The 27,007-nt window shown below is 46.8% G+C and overlaps 2 protein-coding genes and 1 long non-coding RNA gene across 7 annotated transcripts in view; 2 read left to right on the top strand and 1 right to left on the bottom strand.

Moving 5' to 3' along the window:
• Window positions 1–23,741, top strand: part of LOC130276717 (uncharacterized) — a 25,190-nt gene extending 1,449 nt beyond the window's left edge. For all 3 annotated transcript variants that reach the window (XR_008845227.1, XR_008845225.1, XR_008845226.1), the window contains exons 2-4: window positions 15,075–15,116; window positions 23,154–23,226; window positions 23,530–23,741. This is a non-coding gene — a long non-coding RNA (uncharacterized LOC130276717). The remainder of the gene's footprint in view (window positions 1–15,074; window positions 15,117–23,153; window positions 23,227–23,529) is intronic.
• Window positions 1–24,588, bottom strand: part of LOC130276714 (dipeptidase 2-like) — an 82,357-nt gene extending 57,769 nt beyond the window's left edge. Inside the window, exon 1 of one of the 3 annotated variants that reach the window (XM_056526443.1) lies at window positions 24,366–24,588. The gene's annotated coding sequence lies outside the window, so the exon portion shown is untranslated. The remainder of the gene's footprint in view (window positions 1–24,365) is intronic. The other 2 variants (XM_056526440.1, XM_056526444.1) reach the window with 2 other exon arrangements.
• An 86-nt stretch (window positions 24,589–24,674) lies between these two features.
• Window positions 24,675–27,007, top strand: part of DUS2 (dihydrouridine synthase 2) — a 90,457-nt gene continuing 88,124 nt past the window's right edge. The window contains exon 1 of the mRNA XM_056526438.1: window positions 24,675–24,908. The gene's annotated coding sequence lies outside the window, so the exon portion shown is untranslated. The remainder of the gene's footprint in view (window positions 24,909–27,007) is intronic.

The raw sequence follows: 27,007 nt of genomic DNA, 5'->3' as shown, positions 1-27,007 counted from the left end.
GGGGGGTACAGGCGGTACCTTTGTAAGGGGCCTGGGCTCCCAGTGGGGGTCAGACGCAGTGACTCACATCGCATGCCACCCGCTGGCACTGCCAGTATAACCGGGACATCCTTGTGCCCCAAAAGATGTTTTCAGGACACAGGGATGTCCTGGTCATTCTGCCATGGGCGCGCAACCACTTTAAATCCTTGTAGGCTGCCGGGAGGTGGCTGGAGGCAGTATGTCTGTGGGGCCCACACCAACTAATGGGGGCACAGGGGGACTATAATTATGAATGTGGACACAGAGGGGGCCTATAATTATGAATGGGGCACAGAGGAGGTCTATAATTATGAATGGGGCACAGAGGAGGTCTATAATTTTAAATGGGGGCACAAAGGGGCCTTTAATTATGAATAGTGGCACAGAGGGGGACAAAAAATATAATGGTAGCACAGAGGGGGCCTATAATAAAAAATGGGGGCAATGAGGGGGCCTTTAACCCCTTAAGGACTGAGCGTTTCAGTTTTTGCACTTTCGTTTTTTCCTCCTTACCTTTTAAAAATCATAACCCTTTTAATTTTACACCTAAAAATCCATATGATGGCTTATTTTTTTGCGCCACCAATTCTACTTTGTAATGACACCAGTCATTTTTACCCAAAAATCTACGGAAAAACGGAGAAAAAATAATTGTGCAACAAAATTGAAGAAAAAACGCCATTTTGTAATTTTGGGGGCTTCCGTTTCTATGCAGTACATTTTTCGTAAAAATGACACCTTATCTTTATTCTGTAGGTTCATACGGTTAAAATGATACCCAACTTATATAGGTTTGATTTTTTCGTACTTCTGGAAAAAATCATAACTACCGTACATGCAGGAAAATGTAAAGTTTTAAAATTGTCATCTTCTGACCCCTATAACTTTTTATTTTTCAGCATACGGGGCGGTTTGAGGGCTCATTTTTTGTGCCATGATCTAAAGTTATTAGTGGTACCATTTTTGTTTTGATCAGACTTTTTGATTGCTTTTTATACATTTTTTTCATGATATAAAAAGTGACCACAAAATACACTATTTTGGACTTTGGAACTTTTTTGCGCGTACGCCATTGACCGTGCGGTTTAATTAATGATATATTTTTATAAATCGGACATTTCCGCATGCGTCGATACCACATATGTTTATTTTTATTTACACTGTTTGGTTTTTTTTAATAGTAAAAGGGGGGGGGGGGGTGATTCAAACTTTTATTAGGGAAGGGGTTAAATGATCTTTATTCATTTTTTTCCCCTTTTTTTTGCAGTGTTATAGCTCCCATAGGGGACTATAACACTGCACTAACTGATCTTTTATATTGATCAATGGTTTCTCATAGGAAACCATTGATCAATGATTCTGCCGCTTGACTACTCATGCCTGGATCTCAGGCACTGAGCAGTCATTTGTCGATCAGACACCAGGAGGCAGGTAAGGGGACCCTCCTTGTGTCCTACAGCTGTTCGTGACGCCGCAATTTCACCGTGGCGATCCCGAACAGTCCCCTTAGCTCACCGGCAGCGTTTCAGTTTCACTTTAGACGCGGCAATCAACTATGAGATAGTGGGAGATGGGTACAGTATGTATACCTCCCAACTTTTGCTGAGAGCAAAGAGGGACAAGCCACTCCCTCTAATCATGCCCTCAGCCACACCCCTAACCACACCCTCATCACGGCCGCACATGTAGAATAGAAATACCTATTTAACAGCAATAACGTCAGTCTGTCATCTGAGTTTAGGAGGACGTCCTATACAGGGAAAAGACTGACAACAACCACGATCATTACGACTACAGACCATATAAGGGATTACATACAGTTACATCAGGTGATATCGTTCACATTCCTTTTTCTTCTCCATCCAGCCCAGACCATCATGATTTCTTACAGCTATGACTCCTCTTTGCAGAAACTGATGGAAAAAAACATTTCAGGCTCTGCACTTTTTCAAGACCTATAATTCCCCAAACCGTAAGAATGCCCCCTTGGTGTCCCACATACTAAAGTGGGTAGCATAGGCGTGCGCACGGGGTGTGCCGGGTGTGCACAGGCACACCCTAATCACCGCGGCCCGCTGCTGCAGGACTCTTTTTTTTTTTTTTTTTCGCCGACATCACCAGCCCGACCCCCCACCTACACACCACCCCCCGCTCGGCGCCGCAACCACTACTACACACATTATCCCTACACTGACTGACCTTACATGCGGCCCGGGGCCGCTTTAAGAGCGCGGGGGCTGATGGGTCAGGCGTCAGTGCGCACGGCTGCACATGACGTCATGACGCACGCGCGCACTGTTTCTGGAGAGCCCGCACAGGAGAGGCCCGCTGCCAGGGCAAGGACAGGAGAAGCCCGGGCCCCCAGCTCTGGAGTCTGGGCTGCTGGAGAGGGCAGCTAAGGAGAGAGAGGCCTGCAGCAGCAAGTGCCGGTAAGTGGCTGCTGGCCTGCTGCCATACATGATGGGGAAGTAGTCCTGAACTGTGAGCCTACATTATGTAGGCTCACATCTCAGGACTACATCCCCATCATGTATGATTGTGATTGTCTATTATATGTAGGCTCACAGCTAAGGACTACATCCCCATCATGTGTGATTGTCTATTATATGTAGGCTACATTTAATAGACAGTCACAATCATACATGATGGGGATGTAGTCCTGAGCTGTGAGCCTGGGCATGTGTGGTGTGGTCAGGGCATTCTGGGAGTTGCATGCTGGGAGTTGCAGTTACTAACAACAACAAAAAAAAACGTGGTCTCAAATGGCTGGAGATGCTCAACCCCAAATGCAGTTGTGCATATATACTGGGGGAGCAGATCCTGCCCTTGTAGTCCGTTGCTAGGGGCGATCCCCAGCATAAAAATGCATACAATGGAGGATGCCTGCAGTGGACTACAAGTGCCACAATAGAATCCTACACCAGATAAACGGTGTGGATGTGTAACAATTAGAATACAATACAGAAATGTAGGTGCACTACTGTGGTAGATGTATACAATGACATTGGCTAATCCCTCAACACTGATGTTAAAATTGAGACATTCGCCAGTGTATCCTTATATTAAGGACACACCAGAGCCCGCACACCAACGCCAAGGTTTCTCAGATGGCACGGGACCTAACGCTAACCTACCTGTGCGTAATAAGCAAAAACCAGGGGCCAGTGGGCAATTACAGCAGCACTAGGTCGACATGTAGCCTGCTCCCAGTTCCCTCCAGCGTGACTAAGCACACATACAATGGAAGGGGGGAGAGAGGCTACAAGCCCCACCCAAGTTGGCTGATATAGGTGCATGGCCTCACAGGTGCAACCCTAATGCTGCCTGGAAAATGTTCAAGGCGCATTAACATATGGAGTTTACACACCTCCACGTATAAATTTACAAACAACAACAAAAAAAAATTTATACGTTAATGCGCCTTGAACATTTTCCAGGCAGCATTAGGGTTGCACCTGTGAGGCCATGCACCTATATCAGCCAACTTGGGTGGGGCTTGTAGCCTCTCTCCCCCCTTCCATTGTATGTGTGCTTAGTCACGCTGGAGGGAACTGGGAGCAGGCTACATGTCGACCTAGTGCTGCTGTAATTGCCCACTGGCCCCTGGTTTTTGCTTATTACGCACAGGTAGGTTAGCGTTAGGTCCCGTGCCATCTGAGAAACCTTGGCGTTGGTGTGCGGGCTCTGGTGTGTCCTTAATATAAGGATACACTGGCGAATGTCTCAATTTTAACATCAGTGTTGAGGGATTAGCCAATGTCATTGTATACATCTACCACAGTAGTGCACCTACATTTCTGTATTGTATTCTAATTGTTACACATCCACACCGTTTATCTGGTGTAGGATTCTATTGTGGCACTTGTAGTCCACTGCAGGCATCCTCCATTGTATGCATTTTTATGCTGGGGATCGCCCCTAGCAACGGACTACAAGGGCAGGATCTGCTCCCCCAGTATATATGCACAACTGCATTTGGGGTTGAGCATCTCCAGCCATTTGAGACCACGTTTTTTTTGTTGTTGTTTGTAAATTTATACGTGGAGGTGTGTAAACTCCATATGTTAATGCGCCTTGAACATTTTCCAGGCAGCATTAGGGTTGCACCTGTGAGGCCATGCACCTATATCAGCCAACTTGGGTGGGGCTTGTAGCCTCTCTCCCCCCTTCCATTGTATGTGTGCTTAGTCACGCTGGAGGGAACTGGGAGCAGGCTACATGTCGACCTAGTGCTGCTGTAATTGCCCACTGGCCCCTGGTTTTTGCTTATTACGCACAGGTAGGTTAGCGTTAGGTCCCGTGCCATCTGAGAAACCTTGGCGTTGGTGTGCGGGCTCTGGTGTGTCCTTAATATAAGGATACACTGGCGAATGTCTCAATTTTAACATCAGTGTTGAGGGATTAGCCAATGTCATTGTATACATCTACCACAGTAGTGCACCTACATTTCTGTATTGTATTCTAATTGTTACACATCCACACCGTTTATCTGGTGTAGGATTCTATTGTGGCACTTGTAGTCCACTGCAGGCATCCTCCATTGTATGCATTTTTATGCTGGGGATCGCCCCTAGCAACGGACTACAAGGGCAGGATCTGCTCCCCCAGTATATATGCACAACTGCATTTGGGGTTGAGCATCTCCAGCCATTTGAGACCACGTTTTTTTTGTTGTTGTTTGTAAATTTATACGTGGAGGTGTGTAAACTCCATATGTTAATGCGCCTTGAACATTTTCCAGGCAGCATTAGGGTTGCACCTGTGAGGCCATGCACCTATATCAGCCAACTTGGGTGGGGCTTGTAGCCTCTCTCCCCCCTTCCATTGTATGTGTGCTTAGTCACGCTGGAGGGAACTGGGAGCAGGCTACATGTCGACCTAGTGCTGCTGTAATTGCCCACTGGCCCCTGGTTTTTGCTTATTACGCACAGGTAGGTTAGCGTTAGGTCCCGTGCCATCTGAGAAACCTTGGCGTTGGTGTGCGGGCTCTGGTGTGTCCTTAATATAAGGATACACTGGCGAATGTCTCAATTTTAACATCAGTGTTGAGGGATTAGCCAATGTCATTGTATACATCTACCACAGTAGTGCACCTACATTTCTGTATTGAGTTGCAGTTACTACTGTAACGCCCAGCATGCCCTGATAGTATCAGGGTATGCTGGGCATTACAGTTAGTATTAACTGCAACTCCCAGCATGCCCTGACACAATCTCGGTCTGCTCTGCAGCTGTCCCAAAATTAGTTTTGGGTCAGCGGCAAAACCATAGGCTGTATCAGCCTGATACAGTCTATGGTTTTGTAGCTGACCCAAAACCACAACTCCCATTATGTTGCACTATACTCCTGAGTCCTGGGGAAGCAATGCATTAATTTTGGGAAAGCTGCAGAGCAGACCAAGATTGTATCAGGGCATGCTGGGAGTTGCAGTTACTATTTGTAATGCCCAGCATGCCCTGATGCAGCTTATGTTTTGCAGCTGACCCAAAACTACAACTCCCATTATGTTGCACTATACTATAATATAGGTTATATGGTGCTACATGCTGGGGGGAGCTGTAGTTTCGGTTCAGCTGCAGAGATATAGGCTGGAATCTGGATCAAGAAATTTCCGTGATCCAGATTCCAGCCTATATCTCGGCAGCTGAACCGAAACTACAGCTCCCCCCAGCATGTAGCACCATATAACCTATATTATAGTATAGTGCAACATAATGGGAGTTGTAGTTTTGGTCACCATATATTGTATCAGGGCATGCTAGGAATTGTAGTTGGTAACTGAAAATCCCAGCATTGCATTCCTTGAAGGAATGCAATGCTGGGAGGTGCATTTACCAACTACAATTCCCAGCATGCCCTGATACAATCTATGATGACCAAAACTACAACTCCACACATCTATATAGGAGTACAATTTAGATTATGGTGTAACATGCTGGGAGTCCTAGTTTTGGGTCAGCTGCAGACCCAAAACTACAACCTGCATGCTGCTCCAAGCTTGCTGGGTGCCGCATCACTTTTTCAACCAATCTGGTGAAAAAAAAAATTCTATTTGGAATATTCCCCCCTCTGTGCCCCCATCTTATAGTAAAAGCGTTCTTCTGTTTGCCAAGTAAAGAACAAACATGAGTTTTACCATTCAACTTACAATTTTTTTTCAAATCCACATCAAATGCCTCCCTATAAACACCAGCAAACATACACACAAGTGGGAGGTCTAGTCAGGGCTGGTGCATGGATTTTTGACACTCTAGGCAAAACCTAATTTTGACAACCCTTTGGCTCCGCCCATTGAACCCCTTGGCAAATATAAGATCAGGGGTAGAATTAGTCCCGTAAGCCTCATGGTAAATTCTAGACTTGTCCTCCTCCCTACAATTCTAACTATACTGCACCTAATGTGGGGGAACTATACTGCACCTAATGTGGGGAAACTGTACTGCACCTAATGTAGGGGAACTGTACTGCACCTAATGTGGGGGAACTGTACTGCACCTAATGTGGAGGAACTATACTGTACCTAATGTGGGGGAACTATACTGCCAACCTAATGTGGAGGAACTATACTGCCAACCTAATGTGGAGGAACTATACTGCCAACCTAATGTGGGGGAACTATACTGTACCTAATGTGGGGGAACTATACTGTACCTAATGTGGGGGAACTATACTGTACCTAATGTGGGGAACTATACTGCACCTAATTTGGGGGAGCTATACTGCACCTAATGTGGGGGAACTGTACTGCACCTAATGTGGGGGAACTGTACTGCACCTAATGTGGGGGAACTGTACTGCACCTAATGTGGGGGAACTATACTGCACCTAATGTGGGGGAACTATACTGCACCTAATGTGGGGGAACTATACTGCACCTAATGTGGGGGAACTATACTGCACCTAATGTGGGGGAACTATACTGCACCTAATGTGGGGGAACTGTACTACTAACCTAATGTGGGGGAACTATACTGCCAACCTAATGTGGGGGAACTATACTGCCAACCTAATGTGGGGGAACTGTACTGCACCTAATGTGGAGGAACTGTACTGCTAACCTAATGTGGGGGAACTATACTGCCAACCTAATGTGGGGGAAATATATTTCCATCCTAATGTGGGAGATTTATACTGCCAACCTAATGTGGGGGAACTATGCTGCCAACCTAATGTGAATACAAAAATATAAAATTGTACTATTCTGATCCCTATAGCACTTTATTTTTCTGTATATGGGGATGTATGAGGGTCATTTTTAGCGCTGTGATTTGTAGTTTTTATCGGTACCATTTTTTATTTTTTTTTGCTTTTTAGATATTTTTTATGGTATTTGAAGTGACCAAAAATGTGGTAATCTGATTAGTGCACTATTACGACATTTGGGACCCCACTTCTGATTTTGCCCAGGGCCATGCTAAGCCTAAAACTGGCCCTGGATCCAATCCTCCTACACTATGCAAGCAGGAGTGTGTGTGTGTGTGTATATGTATGTATACACACTAGGGATCGACCGATTAACGGTATGGCCGATATTATCGGCCGATAATCACGATTTTGGGCATTATCGGTATCGGCAAATATCTTGCCGATAAGCCGATAATGCCCCACCGCACCGCGACCCGCCACCCCCTTGACCCGCCGCACCGCACTGCCGACCCACCGCACCCCCCACCGTGATGCTAGGTGGTATACCGGTATGGATTTTTTCCCATACCGCTATACCGGTCGGGCCCCTCCCCCACCCTCCACCGGAGTGGAGAAGAAGACCGTGGGAGAAGAAGGACAGCCCGGACTGGACCACCCTCCACCCGGAACGCCCCCGGATGCTACAGGAACGATGGATGGATGGCCCGGACCACCCTGACAGGTAAGGGGAGAGAAGCGGGTGGTGGCGGCGGCGGCCTATGGCCCCGCAAAAGCCACTGCAGATCATTGATTTAAAGCGCCCGCTTTAAATCAATGATCTGTAGCGGTGTCGCAGGGGGTTAAATAGCCGATAACTTATACCGGAATATCGGTATAAGTTATCGGCTATCGGCCCTAACCTGCAATGATTATCGGTATCGGTATCGGCCCTAAAAAACGATATTGGTCGATCCCTAATACACACACACGCGTGCGCAGAGTGAGTTTGTGCTTTAGGGTGCACACCCTAATGCAATAGGCTGCGCACGCCTATGGTGGGTAGACAAGTGGGTTGGGTAAGAGTCAGTAAGTCCCGCCCAATAGGAAGTTAGGTCACTCTTGTAGGTAGACAGGGTCCTTAAGGTAGTTTCCCAAATCACAGATGCCCCAAGCTGGTAGGGAACCCCAGAGAGAGTTGCCCTTGTAGGCAGAGGCGTACCTAGTGCTCCTTGTGCCCCTGGCGAGGTGCAAAAGATAGGAGATAAGATGTCTGATCGCGGGGGTCCCGCTAATGGGGACCCCCGCAATCTCCGGAACGGCAGCGCGTTCGTGATGTCACACCACCCCCCCTCCATTCATGTTTATGGGAGAGGGTGTGATGGCTAGTATGTAGCCATCATGCCTCCTCCCATAAACATGAATGGAGGGGTGTCAGAAGAGGACAACTTTAAACATTATTTACCGTACTCATTTTCATTCAAAAAGTTATAATTTTTTTAAAGTATTAAAATAAAATAAAACCTATATAACTTAGGTATTTTTGTAATCGCATAGACCTACAGAATAAAGATAAGGTGTCACTTATACCAAAAAATGCACTGTGTAGAAACAGAAGCCCACAAAACATACAACATACAATTTTTCAATTTTGCCAAAATGTTTTTGCCCACAAATATTTTTTTTGTTTCCCCATAAATTTTGTTATTAAATGAGTGATATTACAAAGTAAAATTGATGTCTTAAAAAAAAAACAAGGACTCTAGGTGGCAAAAGGTCTGTGAGTGGAAAATTGAAAGTGTTATGATTTTTTGAAGGAGAGGCGGAAAAAAACGAAAGTACAAAAATGAAAAATCCCTGCATCCTTAGGGGTTAAATACTGTGCCCCCCTTAATGAATTAGATACTGTCATAGTATGATACTGCGCCCACCTCAAAGGATTAAATACTACCCCCCCTAAATAAATTAGATATTGTTATGGTATGATACTGTCCCAAATAAAATAAAAAAAATCACCTTTTCCCAATAAAACCCTATAATCACCTCCAAAAAAAAAAGCCCCATCCTATACATAAACCTATACATAATAGGTATTGCCATGTATGACTTGAAAAAGAGAGCAGGTGGCTCTCGAAAAGCTTCGTCTGGGTAAAAAATTTTTATTTTACCACGGTGTCCGTGGTTGTAACATATACCATAGCTATGTGCGCCTCAGCAAACTCGTTTTTTCTCCTTCTACGAAGCTCTTCTGAATATAATACTGCCACACACTGTGCCCATAATGATATTGTCTCACATTGTTTCGTCTTCAGCTAAATCCCACCCTGCACTGTCCTCTCCCAAATCCCTGTGTCCTTCTCCTCCGGACTCCTCTGTTCCACCCCCTCGACCCCTAAGTCCTCTCCATTGTCCTCTGCCCCCTCCCCAGACTCCAGAGTCCTCTCCAGGCTCCTCTGTCCCCCCTCCCCAGAGTTCTCTCCAGGCTCCTCTGCCCCCCTACATAGACCCCAGAGTTCTCTCCAGGCTCCTCTGCCTGCCTTCCCAGAACCCAGAGTCCTTTCCAGGCTCCTCTGCCACCCTCCCCAGAACCCAGAGTCTTCTCCAGGCTAGTCTGCCCCCCTCCTCAGAACCTCTCAACAGTCCTCTGCCCCCTCCCCAGACCCCTCTCCAGGCTCCTTTGTCCCCTCCCCAGATCCCAAAGTCCTCTCCATGGTCCTCTGCCCCCTCACCACACCCCTAAGTCTACACCTTCCCTCGCCCCCCCATCCTTGTTCTTCTCGCCCTCGACCCTCCATCCTTGTTCTTCTTACCCTCCCCCCTTGTTCTTCTCACCATCGCTCCCCCCCCTTGTTCTTCTCACCCTCGCAGACCCTACCCCTTGTTCTTCTCACCGTCATCTCCCTCCTTGTTCTTCTCCCCCTCGCTCCCCCTACCCCTTGTTCTTCTCCCCCTCATCCCCCTCCTCCCCCTTGTTCTTCTCCCCCTTGCCCCCGCTCCTCCCCCTTGTTCTTCTCACCCTCGCCCTGCTCCTACCCCTTTGTTCTTCTCACCCTCGCCCCCCTCCCCCTTGTTCTTCTTACCCTCGCCCCCCTTGTTCTTCTCACCCTTGTTCTTCTCACCCTCCTCCCCCCTTGTTCTTCTCACCCTCATCCCCCTCCTCCCCCTTGTTCTTCTCACCCTCGCCCCGCTCCTCCCCCCTTGTTCTTCTCACAGCCACTCCCTCCTTGTTTTTCTTACCCTCGCCCCCCCTCCCCCTTGTTCTTCTCCCCCTCCCCCCTCCCCCTTTTTCTTCTCACCCTCGCTCCCCCCCTCCACCTTGTTCTTCTCACCCTCGCTCCCCCTTGTTCTTCTCCCTCTCGCTCCCCCCTCATTGTTCTTCTCACCATTGCTGCCCCTCCCCCTTGTTCGTCTCACCCTTGCTCCTCCCTTGTTCTTCTCACCCTCTTGTTCTTCTCCCCCTCAGCCCCCTCCCCCTTGTTCTTTTCACCCTCCCCCTTGTTCTTCTCACCCTCGCTTCCCCTCCCCCTTGCCTTCTCACCCTAACCCCCCCTCACCCTTTTTCTTCTCACCCTCATCCCCCTCCTCCCCCCTTGTTCTTCTCCCCTCGCTCCCCCCTCCCCCTTGTTCTTCTCACCCTTGCTCCCCCCTTGTTCTTCTCCCCCTCGCTCCCCCCTCCACCTTGTTCTTCTCACCCTCGCTCCACCTTGTTCTTCTCACCCTCGCTCCCCCTTGTTCTTCTCACCCACGCTCCCCCTTCCCCCCTTGTTCTTCACACCCTCGCTCCTCCCTCCCTCTTATTTTTTTCACCCTCGCTCCCCCTCCCCCTTGTTCTTCTCACCCTCGCCCCCTCCCCCTTGTTCTTCTCCCCCTCGCTCCCCCTACCCCTTGTTCTTCTCACCCTCGCCCTGCTCCTACCCCTTTGTTCTTCTCCCCCTCGCCCCCCTCCCCCTTGTTCTTCTTACCTTCGCCCCGCTCCCCCTTGTTCTTCTCACCCTCGCCCCCTCCCCCCTTGTTCTTCTCACCCTTGTTCTTCTCACCCTCCTCCCCCCTTGTTCTTCTCACCCTCATCCCCCTCCTCCCCCCTTGTTCTTCTCACCCTCGCCCCGCTCCTCCCCCCCTTTTTTTTCTCACCCTCACCCCCACTCCCTCCTTGTTTTTCTTACCCTTGCCCCCCCTCCCCCTTGTTCTTCTCACCCTCGCCCCCTCCCCCTTGTTCTTCTCACCCTCGCTCCCCCCCTCCACCTTGTTCTTCTCACCCTCGCTCCCTCTTGTTCTTCTCCCTCTCGCTCCCCCCATTGTTCTTCTCACCATTGCTGCCCCTCCCCCTTGTTCATCTCACCCTTGCTCCTCCCTTGTTCTTCTCACCCTCTTGTTCTTCTCCCCCTCAGCCCCCCTCCCCCTTATTCTTTTCACCCTCCCCCTTGTTCTTCTCACCCTCGCTTCCCCTCCACCCTTGTTCTTCTCACCCTCACCCCCCTCACCCTTTTTCTTCTCACCCTCATCCCCCTCCTCCCCCCTTTTTCTTCTCCCCTCGCTCCCCCTCCCCCTTTTTCTTCTCCCCTCGCTCCCCCCCTCCCCCTTGTTCTTCTCACCCTTGCTCCCCCCTTGTTCCTCTCCCCCTCGCTCCCCCCTCCACCTTGTTCTTCTCCCCCTCGTTCCCCCCCTCCACCTTGTTCTTCTCACCCTCGCTCCCCCTTGTTCTTCTCACCCTCGCTCCCCCTTCCCCCCTTGTTCTTCATACCCTCACTCCTCCCTCCCTCTTATACTTTTCACCCTCGCTCCCCCCTCCCCTTGTTCTTCTGACCCTCTTGTTCTTCTCCCCCTCGTTCGTCTCACCCTCGCTCCCCCTTGTTCTTCGCTCTCTCGCTCCCCCCCTCCCCTTGTTCTTCTGACCCCCTTGTTCTTCTCACCCTCATCCCCCTCACCCTTTTTCTTCTCACCCTCATCCCCCTCCTCCCCCTTGTTCTTCTCACCCTCATCCCCCTCCTCACCCCTTATTCTTCTCACCCCCCGCCCCGCTCCTCCTCCCTTGTTCTTCTCACCCTCTCTCCCCCTCCCCTTGTTCTTCTTACCCTCCTGTTCTTCTTTCCCTTGCTCCCCCTTTGTTCTTCTCACCATCACTCCCCCCTCCCTCCTTGTTCTTCTCACCCTCACCTCCCCCCCTTGTTCTTCTCCCCCTCGCTCCCTCCCCCCCCCACTTGTTCTTCTCCCTCTCCCCCTTGTTCTTCTGACCCTCTTGTTCTTCTCCCCCTTGCTCCCCCTTTGTTCTTCTCACCATCACTCCCCCCTCCCTCCTTGTTTTCTCCCCCTCGCTCCCCCTCCCTCCCCCTTGTTATTTTCACCCTCGCTCCCCCTCCCCCCTTGTTCTTCTCACCCTCACTCCCCCGTTTGTTCTTCTCACCCTAGCTCCACACTTGTTCTACTCCCCCCTCCCCCCCCTTGTTCTTTTCACCCATCCCCCTTGTCCTTCTCAACCTCGCTTCCCCTCCCCCCTTGTTCTTATCACCCTCACCCCCCTCAACCTTTTTCTTCTCACCCTCCCCCCCCCCCTTTTTCTTCTCCCCCTCCCCCTTTTTCTTCTCACCCTCATCCCCCTCCTCCCCACTTGTTCTTCTACCCCTCGCTCCCCCCTCCCCCTTGATCTTCTCACCCTTGCTCCCCCCTTGTTCTTCTCCCCCGCGCTCCCCCCCTTCCCCCTTGTTCTTCTCACCCTCGCTCGACCCTCCCCCTTGTTGTTCTCACCCTCGCTCCCCCTCCCCTTTGTTCTTCTCACCCTCTTGTTCTTCTCCCCCTCGCTCCCCCCTCCCCCTTGTTCTTCTCCCCCTCGCTCCCCCCTTCCCCCTTGTTCTTCTCACCCTCGCTCCCCCCTTCTCCCTTGTTCTTCTCACCCTTGCTCCCCCCTCCCCCCTTGTTCTTCACACCCTCGCTCCCCCCTCCCCCTTATTCTTGTTCTTCTCCCCCTTGCTCCTCCCTCCACCTTGTTCTTCTCACCCTCGCTTTCCCCTTGTTCTTCACACCCTCGCTCCCCCCCCTTATTCTTCTAACCCTTGCTCCCCCCTCCCCTTGTTCTTCTGACCCTCTTGTTCTTCTCCCCCTCACTCCCCCTCTCCCCTTGTTCATCTCCTCCTCACTCCCCCTCTCCCCTTGTTCATCTCCCCCTCGCTCCCCCTCCCCCTTGTTCTTCTCCCTCTCACTCCCCCCTCCCCTTGTTCTTCTGACCCTCTTGTTCTTCTAACCCTTGCTCCCCCTCTCCCCTTGTTCTTCTCACCCTAGCTCCCCCTTTGTTCTTCTCACCCTTGCTCCCCCCTCCCCCTTGTTCTTCTCACCCTCCCCCTTGTTCTTTTCACCCTCGCTACTCCCTTGTTCTTCTCACCCTCGCTCCCCCTCCTCCCTTGTTCTTCTCACCCTCTTGTTCTTCTCACCCTTGCCCCCCTACCCCCTTGTTCTTCTCACCCTCATCCCCCTCCTCCCCCCTTGTTCTTCTCACCCTCATCCCCCTCCTCCCCTTGTTCTTCTCCCCCTCGCCTCGCTCCTCCCCCTCTTGTTCTTCTCACCCTCGCCCCCACTCCCTCCTTGTTTTTCCTTCCCTTGCCCCCCCTCCCCTCTTGTTCTTCTCCCCCTCGCCCCCTCCCCCTTGTTCTTCTCACCCTCGCTCCCCCTTCCACCTTGTTCTTCTCTTCTCACCCTCGCTCCCCCCTCCACCTTGTTCTTCTCACCCCCGCTCCCCCACTCACTCCCCCCTCCTTGTTCTTCTCACCATTGCTGCCCCTTCCCCTTGTTCTTCTCACCCTCTTGTTCTTCTCACCCTCTTGTTCTTCTCCCCCTCGGCCCCCTCCCCCTTGTTCTTTTCACCCTCCCCCTTGTTCTTCTCACCCTTGCTTCCCCTCCCCCCTTTTTCTTCTTACCCTCATCCCCCTCCTCCCCCCTTGTTCTTCTCACCCTCATCCCCCTCCTCACCCCTTGTTCTTCTCACCCTCATCCCCCTCCTCACTCCTTGTTCTTCTCATCCTTGCCCCGCTCCTTCCCCCTTGTTCTTCTCCCCCTCGCCCCGCTCCTCCCCCTTGTTCTTCTCCCCCTCGCCCCACTCCTCCCCCTTGTTCTTCTCACCCTTGCCCCCCTCCCCCTTGTTCTTCTTACCCTCTTCCCCCCCTCCCCTTGTTCTTCTCCCCCTCGCTCCCCCCCACCTCCCTTGTTCTTCTCCCCCTCTCTCCCCCTCCCCCTTGTTCTTCTTACCCTCCTGTTCTTCTCCCCCTTGCTCCCCCTTTGTTCTTCTCACCATCATTCCCCCCCTCCCCCTCTGTTCTTCTCCCCCTCGCTCCCTCCTCCCCCTTGTTCTTCTCCCCCTCCCCCTTGTTCTTCTCACCCTCTTATTCTTCTCACCCTCGCTCCCCCTCCCCTTTGTTCTTTTCACCCTCGCTTCCCCTCCCCTTTGTTCTTCTCACCCTCGCTTCCCCCTTCCCCTTGTTCTTCTCACCCTCACTCCCCCCCTATTAATAGTTCACTATCTATTTTATGTTAGGCTTGTTATATAACGCCACCTTCTTCCTGAAGACCATGAATGTCAAAACTGAACTAGTCTTGATTATTTATTTTTTGTCAGTGCACTCCTAGTCATGGCAGATATATGTGATCATGCACTAAGGGGTAGCTGTGGTTTTATTTCTGAAACACAAAGTATTGGCCATGATAAAAACACACAAGTCCTGGAGCAAGTGACTGCAGTCTATGGACAAGGTGAAAACGGTTCTCATCCCTATCATATCTGACTACAGGGTATCCTATATTTATTGCTTGAGTGAGAATTGTGAGAGTTGTTTGATGTATGGCAGTCATGGCAGATGTCTGTGATCATGTGCAAGGGGTAGATGTTCATTTTAAATTTTGCAAAGTTAAGTACTAGTCAGAAAACAAGTCTAACACAAATGTCCTAGGTCCTGTGACTGCACTCTATGCGGGCAAGATGCCAGCTAACGGTAAGAGATTTATCTTCTCCATCATCTCTTCAGAGTCTATACTTTATATTTTGTGAGAGTAGGGTGTTGTATGGCAGTCATGGCAGATTTGCATGATCATGTGCTAGGGGTAGCTGAGGTTTAATATTTGGAAGATTAAGTGTCACAACCCAGGTGTAATGCTGGGACTTGTGGTACTAGAAATGTTTATGTAAGTCACGTTTATGCTGCTCATGACTTAGAGAGTCAAACAGAGATCCTTCTCCAGGTACACACGATAGTCCAGCAAAAAATAAAAATAAAAAATCAAGTCGGCACTACCACCTAGGTCCTGGCCAAGATGCACCTGTAACCCCTTTAGTAAGTGCACTGCTACCGCAACTGAAGGAAAGTCCGTACGAGTGGTGCTCAGTTCCAAGAATGCAGTAACTGAATAGATCTGTGCAGAGAAGATGGAACGAACGGCTACTCACTCAAATCCACGGTGTCTTTATTCAGAACATCAGGTGCATGTGACAGACAGGCACGTTCACAGCAGGAGCGACGTTTCGCAAAATGTCGCTCCTGCTGTGAACGTGCCTGTCTGTTATATGCACCTGATGTTCTGAATAAAGACACCATGGATTAGGGTGAGTAGCCGTTCGTTCCTTCTTCTCTGCACACACATGATAGGAATGTAAGAGGGATATTTTAGGAACACCTAAGTTCACTGTTTGCTGGTGAATGCCGCCACAGGCCCCCTATGGGCTGACTCAAGGGGAGGGCACCACAGGCACTCTATGGTCTTATTCCGAAGTGCTCCTTAGGCACCCTAAGGGCTGAATCCGGGGAAGGGTTCAGGAATGTAATAATTAATAATAGTTTGGACAATTTCTCACACACAGTGATACCAAAGACATTTTTACAATGTTTTATTTTATAAATGGGAAAAGGGGGATTATTTACGGTTTTATTGTGGAACGGGGGATTTTTTTTTTACACGTTGGTCTATCCTATCTGGGCTTGATTGCTGAAGCCTGCCTAAGAAAAACTATTCAAAACTACTGGTGACACAGCAAGTTATACAAATTAAAAAATTATTTCTATTTAAAAATCTCAAGTTTTCTAGTACATAGCTGCTGTATGCTTCACAGGAAGTTGTAGCTAAAGGCTCATGGGACCTGGTGCAAACATTCATAAATTTCAGCTAAAACCTCAGCCAAAAAGGTTGTACAATGGATGTTTGGAAAGATGCATACATTTATTATAAATAACTTTTACACATAAAGTTTCTCACAGGGCCGTGTGATATAATATAAAATAACATAAAAAATATAATTTATAATAAATGGACAATCTATAGAAAAAGGGAAACCTGTAAGATACAAGAAAAATGTCCAGTGTGCATGGAAGGACACTTCTGAATATATATATAACTGCAATAGTGATTGACTGCAATTCACATTCAATAATAGTTCATATTCAATAATGCGGTATCTGAATAAATGATGTTACTATGTACCGCTCACCGCTCCTTGAATAATCGTCGTCCACCACTCTGTAAAGGCTCTGCCGATGTATGTAAAAGTTGCCGGTGCATTGCCATAGAATGAACTTTGCCATAGAATGAAATGCTCCGCATCCATCACATCCTATTGGCTCACACTTGTCACGTGACATATTTAACCGTCATTCAAATTGCAAAAAAACACAATCTCCCAGAGGTTCCGGGGTAAATATGACAACACAACTGAGGGATAAACCCTCAGACTAATATCCCCAAACTATTTATATATGACACGCTGTATGATACAGCAAAAGATACAGCGTGTCATATATAAATAGGGGGAGTGATGCTACTCCAGACATTATAATAATAGTGCAGTAGCACAGTATCGGACACACTCTGTGATTTTAATTTGTTTGCACACAATGGGTTTTATGCTCTATGGAGCCTAATAAAGTTATAACATAAGAAATAGTGGGGGTATCTTAGTTTGGGGATATTAGTCTGAGGGTTTATCCCTCAGTTGTGTTGTCATATTTAACCGTCACGCATCGACGCGCACAGCAGTCTCAGTTTGGCTATCACAGGGAGAGGATCTCCCACAGGATTGAATCGGGCCACAGAGCCCATGTGAGCTCCGTGCAGCTTCAGCTATCACAGGGAGAGGAGATAGCCAAACTGAGACTGCTGTGCGTGTCGATGGGTGACGGTTAAATATGTCATGTGACAAGTGTGAGCCAATAGGATGTGATGGAGGCGAAGCATTTCATTCTATGGCAAATTTCATTCTATGGCAATGCACCGGTATACAGTAAATAGTATTGCGACTCTGCCGGAACAGTATGCAGCCAAGGTGCTCCAGACTGGGCACGTGTAGATGGAGAAAGCGGCGTCTGACGCCACTCAGTCAGCTGTTTCTGCTGTGGCCGGCAGCCGCAGAGCTCCAGTGATTTTGAAGTGCTGGAGACACGGTGGTATGCAAAGTAGTACCTGTCAGGGTACACAGATGGAGGCACACATAGTGGTATGCGGTGGTATATGAAATAGTACCTGGCAGGGTACACAGATGGAGGCAGCTGGAATAGTTCCTGGCAGGGTACACAGATGGAGGCAGCTGGAATAGTTCCTGGCAGGGTACACAGATGGAGGCAGCTGGAATAGTTCCTGGCAGGGTACACAGATGGAGGCAACTGGAATAGTACCTGGCAGGGTACACAGATGGAGGTAGTTTGTCAATCTAATAGTGGTCAGACAGTAATCCAGGTAAAGTTCCTAAATAAATAGTCCTTCCTTAGCACCTTGTTCAGACAGGGTAGGGAGGCCAAACGCGTTTCGGGGCATGGACAAGTGTGTACGAACCCCTTCCTCAGTGGCTTTAGAATGGTATACTCAGATAACAGGTCATTTATATAGGCAGCTCTGATTAATCAGCTGGGAGTTAGGAGATCTGGTTACTCATTCAAAATATGGCATGGATCATCCAGAGATGAAAAACATGGATAGAATCATATAATGGACAAATAATGTACAGAACATACTTTGGATGGGAAAATAAATAAAAATATTAATACCGTAAATCACCATTCACACACTAGGTGCAATTTGGGTGCGGTTTCAGGCACTAGGTTTATGTAGGCAACTCTGATTAATCAGCTGGGAGTTAGAAAATGTGGTTACTCATTAAAAATATGGCATGAATCATCCAAAGAAACATGGATAGAATCATATAATGGACAAATAAGGAACAGAACATACTTTAGATAGGGAAAAAAAAATGTAAGTAAAGTTGTTTAGAATAAGTAACCATTCACACACTAGGTGCGATTTGAGTGCGGTTTTAGACACTAGGACAGGCATTTATCAAGCGATTTAGTTAATTTTTCTTTACTAAAAATGTCGCACCTGCGACTACGCGATTTTTCGTGCAACATTTTGACTGGAAAGCGAGAAAAGCAAGTTTTCAAAAACGTAACTACGAAGTAATAATTTTAAAATGGACTACGGGTAGTTAGGTATTTATCAACTGCGACAGTCGCAACTGCGCGAAAAAAAAGTCGCAACATGCTTAAAAATTTACTACATTTACTCCAGCTCAAACATGGAGCAGAAAAAGCTACTACCAAAGTATAAAAGAAGAAATTGCTTACGTGAAAGAAAATTATCAACAGGCTGAAACCAGTTGATAAATACGTCACACATAAGCAAAAAAAAAGTAAAGAAAAAATTACTAAAAAAAGGAATACATAAGCAAACATTGATAAATGTCCCTATAGGTGAGTAAAATATATATATATATAAAACTCAACGTGTGTGTGTATGTATGTATGTATGTTCCAGCATCACGTCCAAACAGCTAAAGATAATAACATGAAACTTGGCCACATGTTACTTATATGTCTACAACAAACATAGGATAGGTGATTTAACCCTTACTCACTCCCATTTGCCAGGGGCGGGGTTTATGTTTAAAGTCCCATACAAGTCTATGGGAAATATATGTTACTGCATAACTTCCAAACGGCTGGAGATATTTCCATAATACTTGGTCACATGTTACTTATATGTCCACTTAAAATATACGATGGTTAATTTAACCCTTAACTACCCCCATTTGTGAGGGTCAGGGTTTTTGTTTAAAGTCCCATGCAAATCAATGGAAAATGTATGTTCCCACCTAACTTCCGTACGGCTGGAAATATTTCAATACCTGGTACACATATTACGGGTCGGGATAGGAGGACAAGATAGGAGGCCGGGATAGGAGTACGGGATGGGAGGTCGGGATAGGAGGTCGAGATAGGAGGTCGAGATAGGAGGTCGGGATAGGAGGACGGGATAGGAGGACGGGATAGGAAGACGGCATAGGAGGTCGAGATAGGAGGACGGGATAGGAGGTCGGGATAGGAGGTCGTGATAGGAGGACGGGATAGGAGGGCGAGATAGGAGGTCGTGATAGGACGGGATAGGAGGTCGGGATAGGAGGACGGGATAGGAGGTCGGGATAGGAGGACGGGATAGGAGGTCGGGATATGAAAACAATATATGAGGACAGGAAGGATTGTCCGGCACCAGGTATGCACTATAAGATCTCTTTTATTCATGCCATAGCAAGGAAACAGACATCACAGGACTGCGGTAATCTGACGCGTTTCGCTCTCTCTTGAGCTTAAACGTAGACCAATATATGAGGACGGGATATTAAGTCAAAAGCTTCCTCCTTTGTTTATTTTCCTTCCCAACAAGGATTAGGAAGGAAAAATCAGGCAACGCCGGGTACTCCGCTAGTAAATAAATAAAATAAAAAGGAAGAATAATAGAATAGAAATAAAATAAAAATGTAAAAATATTCCGTAGGCTTGCATTGAGGGGCGGAGCGTGACATCACACGGGGGTGGGGGCGTGATGTCACACACCGCCCGCCCTGTGGTTGCCGGTAATCAGTCCCGGAGCGTACACGCTCCGGGGACTGATTACAAACGGGGTGCTGCGTGCAAGATCACGGGGGTCCCCAGCGGCGGGACTCCCGCGATCAGGCATCTTATCCCCTATCCTTTGGATAGGGGATAAGATGTCTAAGCACCGGAGTACCCCTTTAAAGCAGCTTATAGGAAGAGGGCATCAATGATTGTGAGGGACAGTGATGCATCTGACAAGAGGGACAGTGAGAAATCTTACAAGTGAGTAAGCAGTAGGGGCAGTAAGGCATCTGAAAGGAGCGGCAGGGGCAATAGAGATAGTAAGATATCTGACAGGAGGAGTAGCAGTAGGGACAGAGTTGGCTGCTGTCCCCAGAATCCTGACCTCTATCACTCCTGTATTCCACAGAGCAATTCAGGAGTGGCAGTGGACGGGACTCAGGAGCCATCAGCTCCTGCCTCTGGTACACTTGTAGGGCTGGTTCCCGTAATGTGGCCCTGGATGTCACAGTGAGTACAAGAAAGTAATTAACCTAGTGTGGCGGAGGACCCTTGTGCCCCCCACGGTCAGGGGCCTGGTCGTAACTGCTACCTTTGCAACCCCTGTAGCTACTGTCCACAGCCTGAGAGGATTGCTATGGGGGATTTTCTCATGCTCTGGACAGTTGCTGACAGGGACAGAGGTGGCAGTAGGGAGCACAGTGTCTGACTGGAAAGACTACAGTTTTTTCCAGAACCTAGAGCAGTTGATTAGTACTAGAAGTAATTTGCAAATCTGTATAACTGGCTGTCACCAACAGATTTAAAAACAATGAGGGAGATTTAACAAAACCTGTCCAGAGGAAAAGTTGCCCATATCAACCAATCAACTTGCTTCTTTCATTTTTAACAAGGCCTCTGCAAAATGAAAGAAGCGATCTGATTGGTTGCTATGGGCAACTGTTCCTCTGGACAGGTTTTGATAAATCTGCCCCAATGTTTTTTTTTCTTTCTCCAAAGTACCCCTTTAGAATGGTGGGTGCCTGGGCAATAGGAGAGATCCAACCATTTCTCTGTACAGAAGTCTTATGCAGGCTACATCCCCACCTAATTACTTACAATCACATCGGGTCTCAGGCGTGAAACCAGTTGCCATCAACATCATCAACATGAAAAAAGTGGCTTTTAATAACAGTAATGCTTTACACTGGCCACAGTGCACATACTGTGAGTTCTGGTCACTTGTAAGATGAATGCATTGCAGTATGTCTGTAATAAAGGCAATATTTGTTTCCACTATTGTAAATATTGTTCACATGCATTGATGCATTGTGTTTAATCTTTAAAAAAACTTTTAATCTGTTATGTATTTTTTTTTTCCCTATGGGATAGAACCAATCCATTTAGTTACATATAAATAATGCCCCAGATTTATCAAACTGTGTGAGAGAAAAAGTGGAGGGATTTTCCCACAGCAACCACTTTTTCTCTTACAGTTTGATAAACCTGGGACAATATATTTAATGATTGTCGAAGTAGTTGTATGGTGTTGGTTGTAATAAGCGGCAACTTTTTATTTTTTTATACATTGCACAATTTTTTTTCAAAAATGCGCGACAATGTGCACGCAGAAAGTAGCACCCTATTAAATAGATGAGGTACCTGAGCATAAATCACACACTGGAAAAACCTCTGGCAGTTACGTAAACAGCATAGAACGCGGACCTACGCCATTTGCCTTCAAAGTTAATGGGAGTTCTGAAATTTGCACAACTTCCCAGCTTTGGCTTTTCTGAACAGCGGCTGCAGGAGGTGGCCTGAAAAAGAGGGGTTTGTTATTATGCAAATGAGACTCAAAAGCCCAGGGGGAATTCCTCAGGATGGCAAAGGTAGTACAGCCCATGTCCTTTTTATTAACGCTCACTACACTGTTTGACTGGCATTGGCTAGACTTACCTGGGATCTTGCCATGCTGGAGGATGCCCCCTAGGCTTTTGAGTTTTCTTTGCATGGTAAGAAAAAGGCTTGTGTCTCGACACTCCAAAGCTATATAGAAAAAATTGTATGCCTGGAATTTTCATGGCTAGCTAGCCCCATGCTTATTTACACCGGTATTCCTTCTGATAGGCCATCAATGTAAAATGCCCAAAAAACTGACCTATCTTAAGGCCATCAGTACCTACACTCAGCACTTCTGACAAGAGCAGAGACGTAGCTCTAGCACGCACACAACGAATAGAGCCAGAAGTAGTTGGCTCCATTCATAGGCGTGCGCAGCCTATTGCATTAGGGTGTGCACCCTAAAGCACAAACTCACGCAGCGCACGCGTGTGTGTGATATATATACACACACACACACTCTTGCTTGCATGCACACAAACATAAACATACCTACACTCATAAACATCAATACAAACAAAATGAAAAACTTTATTAAAACTTTTTTTTTGGATTGGAGGCTTTTTTTTGGATTGGAGGCTCCATTATACATACACTGTACAGCAATCATACGTCCATTATACATACACTGTGACTGTACAGCAATCATACATCCAATCCATTAATAATGGATTGGATGTATGATTGCTGTACAGTCACAGACAGTGTATGTATACTTGCAGGCAGTGAATGGAAACCTTCTTAATAATTTTCGGAAGCTATCGGCCTCTACAGTCATGATCCTTTTCACAGCAGGTAGGACAGTGTTTCCCAGGCAGGGTGTCTCCAGCTGTTGCAAAACTACAGCCGTTGGCTGTCCGGGCATGCTAGGAGTTGTAGTTTTGCAACAGCTGGAGGCACACTGTTTGGATAACACTGCTTGTATTAATGTAGAATAAAAAGCTCTGCCACTTTTTTTTTATTTTTATTCAGTTTCTTACCATGTTCAATATCTCTTCTTGCAGACAGTGAATGGAAACCTTCTTAATAATCTTCGGAATCTATCGGCCTCTACAGGCATGATCCTTTTCACAGCAGGCAGGACAGTGTTTCCCAGGCAGGGTGTCTCCAGCTGTTGCAAAACTACAGCCGTTGGCTGTCCAGGCATGTTGGGAGTTGTAGTTTTGCAACAGCTGGAGGCACACTGTTTGGATAACACTGCTTGTATTAATGTAGAATAAAAAGCTCTGCTACTTTTTTTATTCAGTTTCTTACCATGTTCAATAACTCTTCTTGCAGACAGTGAATGGAAACCTTCTTAATAATTTTCGGAAGCTATCGGCCTCTACAGGCATGATCCTTTTCACAGCAGGTAGGACAGTGTTTCCCAGCCAGGGTGTCTCCAGCTGTTGCAAAACTACAGCCGTTGGCTGTCGGGGCATGCTGGGAGTTGTAGTTTTGCAACAGCTGGAGGCACACTGGTTGGGAAACACTGACTTATACAATGGCGTCTGCCTGATATGTCTTTGTTTTACAGCAGTTTTCTGTATGTCTCTATCAACCATTGATCTTGTATTTTTTTTTTTTATCACAATTTTGTGTCTGATAAATGGAATTTACTGTATAACACTTTTGTTTTTGTTTTGTCTTTTTTTTGTTTTTCTTCTATCTCCAGATATGTGCAGAGAATGAAGCAATATGAGCAAGAACATCATCTGGCAGAAAGAGCGAAGCGCAGGCTGGAGGTGGAGGCGGCGTGACGTCCTTTACCCTTTATTGTAAATTCTTTAAAATAAAGATGTCTGTCGGTGACATGATACATTCATCCTGCATTAAAGGGGTACTCCGATGGAAAACATAAAAAAAAAATTTTTTTAAATCAACCGGTGCCAGAAAGTTTAACAGATTTGCAAATGACTTCTATTAAAAAATCTTAATCCTTCCAGTACTTATTAGCTGCTGAATGCTACAGAGGAAATTGTTTTCTTTTTGGAACACAGAGCTCTCTGCTGACATCATGACCACAGTGCTCTCTGCTGACCTCTGCTGTCCATTTTAGAAACTGTCCAGAGCAGCATATGTTTTCTATGGGGATTTTCTCCTACTCTTGACAGTTCTTAAAATGGACAGAGATGTCAGCAGAGAGCACTGTGGTCATTATGTCAGCAGAGAGCTCTGTGTTCCAAAAAGAAAACAATTTCCTCTGTAGCTAATAAGTACTGGAAGGATTAAAAAAAATTTAATAGAAGCAATATACAAACCTGTTTAACTTTCTGGCACCAGTTGATTTAAAAAAAAAAAAAAAAGTTTTCCACCGGAGTACCCCTTTAAATGTGAATCCTGTGGAGTCTGTGGTGTAGCTGCTCTGTGTCTGCGTCGGCGGACATCGTGCTGCAGTCAGGGCCTGTGATACTGAATCAGAGACAGGGAATTTGTTTTCTTAATTTGGGGAGGGAAAAAAACATTTCAAATCAACTGGTGGCAGAAACTAATTTACTTAAAAATCCTTACCCTTCCAGCTGCTGTATGCTCCACGGGAAGTTGTGTTGTTCTTTCCAGTCTGACACAGTGCTCTCTGCTGCCACCTCTGTCCGTGTCAGGAACAGTCCAGAGCAGGAGCAAATCCCCATAGCGCACATTTCCAATGACTTCCTCAGGGGACCACAAACATTACCATCACATAGGGGGAGATTTATCAAAAACTGTGCAGAGTAGAAGTTGCCCAGTTGCCCATAGCAACCAATCAGATGGCTTCTTTCATTTTCAAAAGGGCCTGTGGAAAATGAAAGAAGCGATCTGATTGGTTGCTATGGGCAACTAGGCAACTTTTCCTTTGCACAGGTTTTGATAAATCTCCCCCTACATAGTGACTAGATTATATTACCATACTGATACCGAATAGGTACTGCTATACACAGTCATCACGCCCCCTCCCATAGACTTGCATTGAGGGGGCGGGGCGTGACGTCACACGGGGGCAGAGTCATGACGTCACGATCTTCCGTATCCGTGGTCGGGAGCCAGAACCTCCAGCGCTGCCGGAAGCAGATACAGGTGGGTGCTGCAGGCTATATTGCGGGGGACCCCAGCGATCAGACATCTTATCCTCTACCCTTTGGATAGGGGATAAGATGTCTAGGGGGTGGAGTACCCCTTTAAGCCTTGGGAAACCACGCCCCCTTTCCTCTTAGACCCTCCCACTTCTCAAACTGTGACCTCAGTGGTTGGTAAGGTTGTAAATTTTCACTTAAGACAAACCTTGGGCAAATAGATGTGACTTTTCTATGCCATTCTATTGTCCCCTGAGTATTAATGAAATGAAACATTAACATGAGGTAAAAACATATAAAAATATGTTTATTATAAATATCTCAGCATATTAAATGTTATGATGTCCGAGCACAGCGGAGGGGCTGGAAGGGGCTGGATCAGAGGTGGCGGCGGCTGCGGATCTTCTAGACTGAGGTCTCCTCATCGGATGAGTCTTTAGGAGTCTCAGATGTTATAGATGTTATTGGGGAACTGCAGAGAAATGAATTAAGAAATAAATATTTAGTCTTTGAGCAATTGTAGAAGAGAAGAGGAGATGATTGCTGTAAAGTTCTTACCTCTAGTGAGTCCCCAATAGATGGTATTGATGTTATTGATGGTAAAGATGTTATTGATGGTAAAGATGTTATTGATGGTAAAGATGTTATTGATGGTAAAGATGTTCTTGATGTTCTAGATGTTCTTGATGTTGATGTTCTTGATGTTGATGTTCTTGATGTTCTCCTCCTACTTCCTTCTCTTCCAAATCCAGTCCGGGGCATTGATGTCTTCCATGATGCAGGCCCCGTCTGGATCGTAAGAGAATTTCTTCCTTTGCTCCACATCAGTCATGGAGACGTCATCAGGGAATTGTCTCCCCTCGGTCTCCATGTCCTCCGGCGCTGATGTTATGGCGGGGGCAGATGTTGATGCCACAGCCCGCTTTGATGGTATAGCCGGGAATGATGATGGAGCCCCATCCCGCTTCGATGGAATAGCCGGGGAAGATGTTGATGCCATAGCGCGCTTAGATGGAATAGCTGGCGCTGTATCTGCTCCCTTTGCACGGGTGTCAGGGGTCACCTGACTAAATCGCCTTTTCCGCCCAATAGCCATCACAGCAGTGATAACAAACCCAAAGCCCTCCAAAGCCCAAGCCAGCAAAGACTGACACAGTCTACAGGGCCTGAGCCCTTTCTATAGGCCCCAATAGGTTCTATGAGATCACATGTGTGACGTCACGAGCAGTGACCAAACCACACACAGATAAGGAGATCATCAGTAACATGTATCTGCTCTGGGCTTAGATTATACATCTGGACATTATGGGATGTTTTTATTCTCTATTTTTTTTTAACCGCGTAAGGACGCAGGTATTTTATTTGTGGGGCAAAACGGAGAAAAAAAAAACAGCACCATTTTGTAACTTTTGCGTGCTTCTGTTTCTACGTAGGGCACATTTCAGTAAAAATCACACTTTATTTTTATTCTGTAGATCCATATGATTAAAACCAAATTATACAGGTTTTGTTTTATTTTAAAATTATAATTTATAATTATATAATATATATATATATAATCATATAATTAATAATTATAATTTTGTACGAAAATTTGTATGTTTAAAATTGTCCTCTTCTGACCCCTATAACTTTTTTAATTTTCCATATACGGGGATGTATGAGGGTCTTTTTTGGCTCTGTGACCTGTAGTATTTATTGGTACCATTTTTGTTTTGATGGGACTTTTTGATTGCTTTTTTATAAAAAAAATTATGGTATACAAAGTGACGTATACACCAGTGACCATGCAGTTTAATTAACATTATATTTTTAATTTTCAGACATTTACGCATGCGGCAACACCACATATGTTTATGTTTATTTTTGTTTACATTCTTTTTTTGCAACAGCTGGAGGCGCCCTGGTTGGGAAACACTGCATTATGTCCTCACTGTAGAAATGTGCATTTTTCTTCCTCTTTCTCTGATCCATAACATTTTTATTTTCCATCTATGGAGATGTATAAGGACGTATTGTTGTACTTTTATAGGTGCCCTTCATTTTAACATAAAATGGTTCATGCACCCAGAAAAAAAAACGTATATATGGGGGGGAGAGAAA

Source organism: Hyla sarda, chromosome 6 (genome assembly GCF_029499605.1).
Source record: "Hyla sarda isolate aHylSar1 chromosome 6, aHylSar1.hap1, whole genome shotgun sequence".
In the NCBI taxonomy this organism is placed as follows: Eukaryota; Metazoa; Chordata; class Amphibia; order Anura; family Hylidae; genus Hyla; species Hyla sarda.
This window is presented reverse-complemented; position numbering and strand designations above follow the sequence as displayed.